We start from the raw sequence: 9,151 nt of genomic DNA on the forward strand, positions 1-9,151 counted from the left end.
GGAGGTTTTAGGGACCTACGAGAGAAGAAAATTGTTTCCGATTTGGACTGGTTAAAGGAATGTTTCCACTCTCGGTACCAGTTTAGGAGCAGAGGCAGAAACTTATTAATTCTCCCTGTGCATTGGAGAATTGTTTTGGCGGAGTTTATGAGGACAATATCGTCTGCGTAGAGAGTTGTCAGAATAGAAGTGAAGGAGGGCATGTCCGCACATAACAGGTTGAATAGAATGGGTGATAGTTTGGAGCCTTGTGGGACACCGGCTGTGACGGATTTACTGGCAGAGAGAACAGAGCCGATGCTGACCAGAAGGCTTCTGTCTGTGAGAAAGGACCTGATAACCCCAACTAAAAAATGTGGAATGTTAAGGGCGATGAGTTTTGAGATAAGGTCTTCGTGCCAGACTCGGTCGAACGCTTTGTTGGACGTCACGAAGGAGCATGGTATAAGAGCCAATCAAGAAGGATTGATTGAACTACTTTGCTCAACGAACTGAGCAGGCTGATGGACATGTAGCTTGAGGGAGAGCTGAGCGGCTTCCCTTTTTTGAGGAGACAGATGACAATGGCTTCTTTCCAGACCAAATGGAAGTGGTGGAGCCACATGATTACCTTTGTGATGTTAGACAGTGCGGTTATGTGCTTTGGCGGCAGGACTTTGAGGACTCCGTTTTGAATTCCGTCACCGCCAAGGGCTTTTCTCTTTTTCAGAGGTAGTAAGGGAGATTTCATGGTCTGTAATGTGTCTGAAGTCGGAATTTAGGGGAACGAAGTTCTGGGAGACGGCCTTATGCGGCCCTTATATATAATCCGGTTAACCATACTTATTTGCTACTCGGGTACCTATCGAAAATTGGTGAACTGAATGACAGGGTTAATAGTGCTCACCATTCATCAGGTGACGTACAAGATATTGTCATTGTATCTGAGTGTAATTCAGGACAATAAACTGACCTGAAAGGAACATCTACAGCTGAATCTAAAAAAACTGATTTAGATGTACGTTGGACTTCATTCATTAAAACTTGCATTGATCAAGGTAAACACAAATTGATCAAAATGCAACTGAGGCTCCAATAACTGTTAATTATATCAAAGCCATCTGAAAGGTGGCTGGGAAAGCAGATTTACATTTTATCCAATCTCAGTTACGGTATCTGCTTCGAAGTGGTGTTGACCGATTTAAAGGTAATTTTAATTCAGCTACTATTAGTCCTTTTTTAGTAGTGGGTCGCAGTGCACTAAAGCGTGCCCATATGAATAAATACCTTTTTGGACTCCCTGACCATCAGAGACTCCAAAAACACTAAAAAAGTGTTTTGAGGTTCAACTGCAGGTAAAAGATCAAAAATTTGAAAAAGCAGCAAACGCAATCTAACTCAACCCTAACCTAACCTAATATAATCTAGTATCGTAATACTTAAATTTTCTATTTCTCTAACTCCATCATCTGCGCTTACATTTTGCAGCGCCTACATAAAGTTTTAACACGTTAATGTTCTACAAGGTCGTACCCACTCCCTCTACCACCTCCATTGTTTAGTGTACTATAACCCCATTACTCTAATGGTAAATACCTCTAAAATATATATATATATTCGGAAGGACACAGTGACCTTTTACTGCAGCATGTATTGACACCTTTGTTAAGACATTATACCTGCGGGCTTCCCCGAATCCTTCTAATTGCCGCCTTCGTTGCATTCGCAGTGCATCTGCCTTGTATTCTTGAAATTTGGTTTTTCCCTAAATTATAACACCATTGTGTACCATCCAGCTACGAACCTTTTGGTGTACGTGACTAGTGTCGTTGGGAGTAGTGACCCGGGAAAAATTCCATAAACAGAAATAACACAAGTGGGAGAAATAGGTTGAGATAAAAAAAGGACAGAACAGTTCAGAAAAGACAGTATTAGCACATCCATCAAAGCAATCGCTTCAAAATTCAATTCATTTTTGTAATCTTAAGTTTAAGTGTGTATGTATAGGGTTAATAAACGTATTTAATGATACGCATCTTATTAATCGGACATACGCTGGTCCTTCGAGTTGTTTAATTGTTCTTACCGAACAATATATGTGGTACAGCAGTACACCGGCGAAAGATAGGTATATAAGTTTTTTTTACTTTTCCTTCGCCAAGCGAGCCAAGCTCCGTAACAACCTTTTTTGTTTTTCTTTATCTTTTCACCAATGCTTCATTTGTTATCGCTTTTACTCTTCTTTTTCACCTGTGTCATCCGGGTGGATAGAAATTTTGCTTTTATCTTCACTGAAACAAATAGAAGGATTTTGATGATAATTATTATTATATATATATTAATAACGTGCCAATTGGAACACTGAAAATTCATAGAAGTATGTTCACACATATGTGCAAATGCAGATAATTTATTCGGAAGATTATACACGAATTTGAAAATATTTACTCAAATCGTCGGAAACAATGTATTCATTTGTTGTTCATAAATTACGTATCACAGGATCCCTTTTCCCTACATAAAGGTCGATTCACATCTTCAGATACGGTACGTGATAGATACGTAACGACAGACACAAAAACATTTATGTAATAATGGATTATCTAAGGGTGTATTCACCTCTAGTTAACATGGGCGGAGCGTGTCCATATGCAGATATGAGCCTGCACTAGCCAATATTGTCGTCAAGAATACTCTGAAGGTATCAGCACGTGTCGTATTGCGGTTAGGTTGAATTAGTAACGAATCAATGTACATTCACCACAGCGTACTACTATGTGACCATCAAAATGAACAGCGGAAGATTAATAGAATCAATTAGAGAATATACATTGTTTTATGAATCCAGTGATGATGTAAAATGCTTCTTCATTTTTTTGTTTAACGTTCATGGGATTTACAGCAAACCTTTTCTTCTTCTTCTTCCGGTAAAATTTCTACTATAGCAATTAGGTGTAAGCACTATGATCAATTGTCTATCTAGATGTGCGCTATTTATAATAGCATGAAATGTGTAATACGATAACATATGTATGCATATCTGTACAGTGACTGTTACGTTACATATGTATATGAATGTGTGACCTAACCCGCACACAACTTCATTTGCATTGTAAACGTTTTATTAGGCTTTTTAGGAGAGTATACAAATATTATCACTGGTGAAACTAAAATGATAGTGAACTCGGTAAAGGTCCAGATGATGGGGGTGGGGGTGGGGGGATCGAAAGAGGAGGTCTCCCCCACCACTGTACCATAGGCATGTAAATATTGATATAGTCATTCTTAAACAATATTCAAAGGTAAAACTAATGAAAAATACATAAAAATATGGAGAAAGTTATATAAATCATTATTTAAATATCTTTATCAATAGGGTAGGTTAGGTTAGGTTATCGGGTTTTGTTCAAGTAACCACCCTCTTTCGATCCCCCATCTCCACCCGCTTGAAAATTATTTTTTTATTGAATTTTATTTGAATTATAGTGTATAAAAATTGTCAAAATAATCAACTTTCAATCCTCATAACTTCTTATGGGGGTGAGTTTGCCGCAAATTTTTTATGGGGTTTTACTCAGGTGACCACCCTCTTTCGATCCCCCCTACCCTCTTTTGATCCCCGCTACTCCACCCCCCATCAAACCCCCATAACTTTTTATGGGGGTGAGATCGCCACGAACTTTTTATGGTACAGTGGTGGGGGAGACCTCCTCTTTAGACCCCACCCACCCCCACCCCCCAAAGGCCATCATCTAGACATTTACCGTGAACTCGAATCTTTTCGTCAAATTTCATAAGCAAACAATTGATCTACAACTGTTAGAATAATAGGTACTGCTGTCATGTATCTGATCTTATTTCAACCTTTTGAATTCACTATCTATGTATATGTAGCACTATGTTGCTTATCGAGAAGCAACAAATAGAATTATGTTTATTTTCAATGCGTAAGACCTATGTGTTTGAGTATGTATCTACATCAAATGCGCAAGTGAAAACAAAATAACAACGACCCGTCTCTGCACCGTTCCTCGCAGCCCGCATCCCCTTGCTCATCTTCCACTGTAAGTAATTTGAATAGAAAAGAGCGTCAACTGCAGCGCGCCAACCATTTGCATATTCAAATGTCGTGGCCGTCGTAATTACGTCATAATTGAAATGGCGAGGGTAGATACGAGACGTATATTTTCTAGTAAGCCATGGCCTCTCTCGACTCCTTTTGCCACCGGCAATTCACCAGCCATTTGTCTCTTTGCATAATAAGCGTTGTTCGTCTAAATTACTTATATTCATTATAGCTATTGTTCGATATTTTTATTCGTGACAGAATGTTGAAGATAGCATGGAAGGAAATTCGCCTACCTTCTGATAACTTAATCCAATGTGAAAAAACGTGTCCTTGGAGATTCATTCGATTTCCAATTTCGGCATCTATAGTGGATATTCCCAAGAAGTCAGGATGTAGCGTACCATGCTCAAAATTTTTATAGAAGTCACTTGCTAAACGGATCAAATATTCAGCTTTTTTTGGTGATATCGATAATCAACAAAATAACAGTAAAACTAATAAACAATTAAACATTTTAAAATTTTTCAGTCACAATATTTTCTGTCACCACATCCGGTCATCCTGAAATGATATCTGCCCTCAAATATCTTCTTCGTAATTTTCGTAGTTAGCAAAACTAATTATGTCCATCTGGAGCACCCAAGGCTTCATACTGTCAACAGAAGCAGATGTTTCACGTGGGAACTAATGTTGTCCTACTTTTTCGACCACGTAATTATTTCGCAATTTTGCCTATTTTATAAAAACCTAAGATTTCAAATCAAGACCGAATTGTTTTCTTTTGGTAGTCACTAAATCGCCCAGGGAATAACCTTTTTTATAAAAATTACGACAATTTTCTTCTTGAAACCGACTTGTCTCTATTCTTCACGATTTTCCTCGAATTGGGTAACCCATTCCTGCTGGACTAACTCTCGTAAATTTATGTCTTCCATTAACCGCATGTTGACGCCAAACAGCATTTCACATGGAGCTATTCCGGTGTGATTAGTCGGTGTTGTGTCTACTAACGTGATGCTTGAATAAAATATTCGCGACTGTTAAGTTACGTTTATTGCAAAATTCTGTCTCCCCTATCATTTTTGTTACCTAATCTAAAAGAACCCGTTATTGCATCATCTTTACCTTCGCCTACTACTGCTTTAAAGTCTCCTACAACTATAAAGTCTTCCTGTCCTTTTACTAAACTTAATTCTGTCTTCTATATCTGTATAAACCGCTTTTACGTCTCCATCAATGTAAGATGATGCAGCCATGTAAACCTGCACTATTACCGTTTTTACCGGTTTCGAGTTTAATTTAACAATCACTGTCCTATCGCTTTTTTGTAAATATCTTTTTTCATTCTGTCCTGCATTCCTATATATTATAATTCCTACCCCCGCATTACCTTCCACCGATCCTGTATGTACGATTCTAAAGTTTCCACTCCAGAAGTCTCTAGCTTGTAGCCAATTGACACTAATGCCTACTATATCTAATTCTAATCTGTTCGCCTCAACTTTCAAATTTTCTTATTTCCCTACTTGACTCAGTGTCCTAATATTCCACGCTCCGACACCTTCCTCTACTGTACTTGATGACTACCCCTAGGTAGTCCCCGCTTTACCCGAAAGGACGTTATCATTCGAGTTTCCGTGTGTTTTACTTGGAATATGTGGTGGTTTCCCATTGCCTTTCACAAGGCAATATTTGTACATCAAAGTGTCATACCGATCCTCGTGATCTCTGCAACCCTAAATATTGAAAGAGCTGCTGCCCTCTTGTTTTAATCTGGTTTCTCTTTAAGACCCCCCCCCCCCCCAGTATGGTTGAACCTATGGTCCGGCTATCTAAATTTTCGGAACTCGCAAGCCGACCGACCCGCTCTAGTTTGTACAAAAGCTTCGTCAAGGTACAAGTCCCGTCTGATCGGATATTACACATACAATAATATATTATCCGAAGTAAGTTTATTCTAGAAGTAGTGATTTAAAAGTTGCACGTTTTTGGATTTTATTTGTTTTTGGGCATTCGTTTTTCTTTAAACCCAATTTGACGATGAAAGACATTTCTTTCAAAAAACATTATATTTCTTAGTTTTCTTCATATTTTTTTGATATTTAATTTCATTGCTCTGTAAAGATCAACGTGTAGGACATAATACGCAAGTTAGTTGTATACAAATAACAGCAAATCCTAATTCATAGGTACACGATAATAAAAGTAGCCCCTCAAGGCGAATGAAAAAGAAGAATGTCGAAAAGGTTCAATTTTGCTGTTTTCTCGTAGTTTATTCGGTTAGTTACTGTCAGACGTGGATTGCTATTTTGAACTTGGGATCTACAACGGACCTGCTGTTTGTTAGCGGCGTTAAATAAATAATCAGACATCGTTGTACAGATTTACTACTAATTGTGAGTTCATTAATATTTTACGAGGTCCTTTTTAACACATGAAATCGACTTGTCAAAAAATACTGGCTGAACTCATTATTCTGTCTAGTATATGCGTATCTTATCACACAGATAGCTACGCTATGGATTCAGTTTGACAAGTCGTTATTTTGAGTAAAAACGGACCTAGATAAACATTAATGAATCCATAATCAGTGGTAAAATCTTATGCAGATGACTTTTATTACGTTGTCTAATATTATTTATTTATTCTAATTAATTTTTCTTATGTTTACAATAGACCAGTTATTGAATTTTAATATTTTTTGTGTTTTTGAACATAAAACGCTTATGTAAGGAGCATATTAATTCTTAAAACTAAAACCATTTACTGTCAGGGGCATCTGATCAATCGAAACATCAAACATCTTCCCTTAAAAATTAATTACCATATCGGTAAATACACACACATACGTATGTACACTCCAAAAATTATTTGAAACTTGAACCCCATGCCGAAGAACCAGGCTCCGAGGCGTCTATCAAAGTTATTGACGGTTTGTTTCAATCTCTGTACCACATGTAAGACGGTTTGTCGATGAGGAAGTCTTCACTGGAGATGTTCACTGGAGATATCGATGACCGTACAATTACCCGTAGGTTAGTATCATGTCACAACAAAGTTCTGCCGTACTAAACGCCATTGTAACAACTATGAACTTTTCTACAGTGACCTGTGACATAGTGACCTAATTTTAATCGGTTCAACTGACTATATACAAATATATATACAAGTCTGCAACATTAAAAAAATAAAGAACTACTATTAGGCTGGTTGTAACAATCACACTTATCTAATCTAACAAATAACAAACATTGCATGAGTACAAAATTACAGAAGAAATACAACACGGAAGTATCAGCTCATTGAATACGGCGTAGCGTTGTCGTATTTTTCTGGGACCGGAATTACAATTGCCTATACATTCAATTACGTTTTTCTCGAAAACGGTAAACATTCGAACATACAAACATTTACTTAACTTTCTTGATTTATTGTGCTCTAGCACCTCCTGTAAGGATACTACTAATTTCAGACACACACTACACAGCTGCATGCATTCCTCACTTGTAGTTAGGGTTTTCTTCAATTTATTTATCTAAAATTGTCTATTGCTCATTTCTTGTTTTTATCTCTTCTATCTATATTTATCCATCTAAATTTTTTTCCTATTGGCTCTTTACTGACAATTATGACCTAAGAATCGGGTACAACGCTTAAAGCGGAGCCATTGAGATCGTTTTTGAGGAGAAGGAACTAGATGCATTATTGGATCATGTACAATTCAGATACGTTTAGTCGATTGTATATTTTATAAGTTTAATATAATTGAAACATAAATAAATTACAACTATCGCGCTTGGTAGTTTCGGTAAATTTTTGACCAAGAACTTAAAAGTTCTTCAAAAATGCGTTTTCTTAATTGACAGCAAAACATCAATAATATTGCAGTAATCTATTTCACCACACAGTTCGCTCTTTATCGATATCATAGCCAATCCTGCAAGCCTTTCCTGCGCTATAGAATATCGGAAATAGCTTTTAATGAGTTTTGGGAAAAACTTTTTTCGATGTTATTTCATTTTCCACAGCGCCCGGGAATACCCCAAAACTCCAATTTAAACCTATAGTCTGTTCCAGCCCGATCACGCGTCTTCTTTTGTTCACACTGGATTATAAATGTTATCTACAATATTATTTTTATTTGTGCCTCGTGTTTCTTCTACTTTTCATTGATTCATTTTATCATACACATGCAGGTATTTTTCTTCTGTATTTGTTTCATGTTTATTGTTTTTTGTAGACAGACAAAACCTGTTTCTTTTCCATAAGCATTTCCTTTATTTTTATTTATTAATAAAGGAATTTTAAAATGATATTAGGGATGTACAAGTAATATCAAATTGTTGTTGTTCTAACAATACCTATATATATATATATATAGAAACTCTTTCAGGTTTCAGATGAAATCTATTTAGCAACGCTGCACAACATGACTGTTTTGTTGGAGTTTTGGAAATAATTAGGTAAAATTATTTGAACTGCCGCTGTCCTGAAAAAAGAAATCAAAGATGAAACGTCAGAGTTTATTCTAATATAAGTGGTAAAAGTTCATATATCAGTAGTAATCACAACATTGATCAGGGAGATAGTGGAAATTAATTTCAAATATTTTTGTCGGCTTCTAACGAGTTTAGTCCTGTACATCTTGCGAAACTATCAAGTAAAGGTCTTTTTGCTACCTACTGTTATGATTTACAGCACACACAACAAATTGTAGCATTAATCAGTAATGAATTGTTACTTAACAACCTGCTGATTTTTAACTGTTATCCAGAAGTAGCAATAATGATCTGTTACTTATTGATGAAAATAACAGGTTCGGTAATTAGCTATCACTCACGATTGTTTATAAGTTCAGTTGAAGTAATTTGTCACTACCTGGGCAGCTGCGCTGTCTTATAAACGGAGCGCCCGCGCTGATGTATGATCTGACGCATCTGAATATTAGTTCAAATTGAACCAATACTATACTTCATTTACTTTCTCTAGCGAAGTGCCCCTTCCTGTGTCGTGGATGCGCCCTGGCAAAATGGCAGGCAGGGAGAAAAAAGTTCATTATACTCTCGACTCTTGTTCATTAAACATATTTTTTCATACAGTACC

Source organism: Agrilus planipennis, unplaced genomic scaffold, assembly GCF_000699045.2.
Source record: "Agrilus planipennis isolate EAB-ADULT unplaced genomic scaffold, Apla_2.0 scaffold97, whole genome shotgun sequence".
Taxonomy (NCBI): Eukaryota; Metazoa; Arthropoda; class Insecta; order Coleoptera; family Buprestidae; genus Agrilus; species Agrilus planipennis.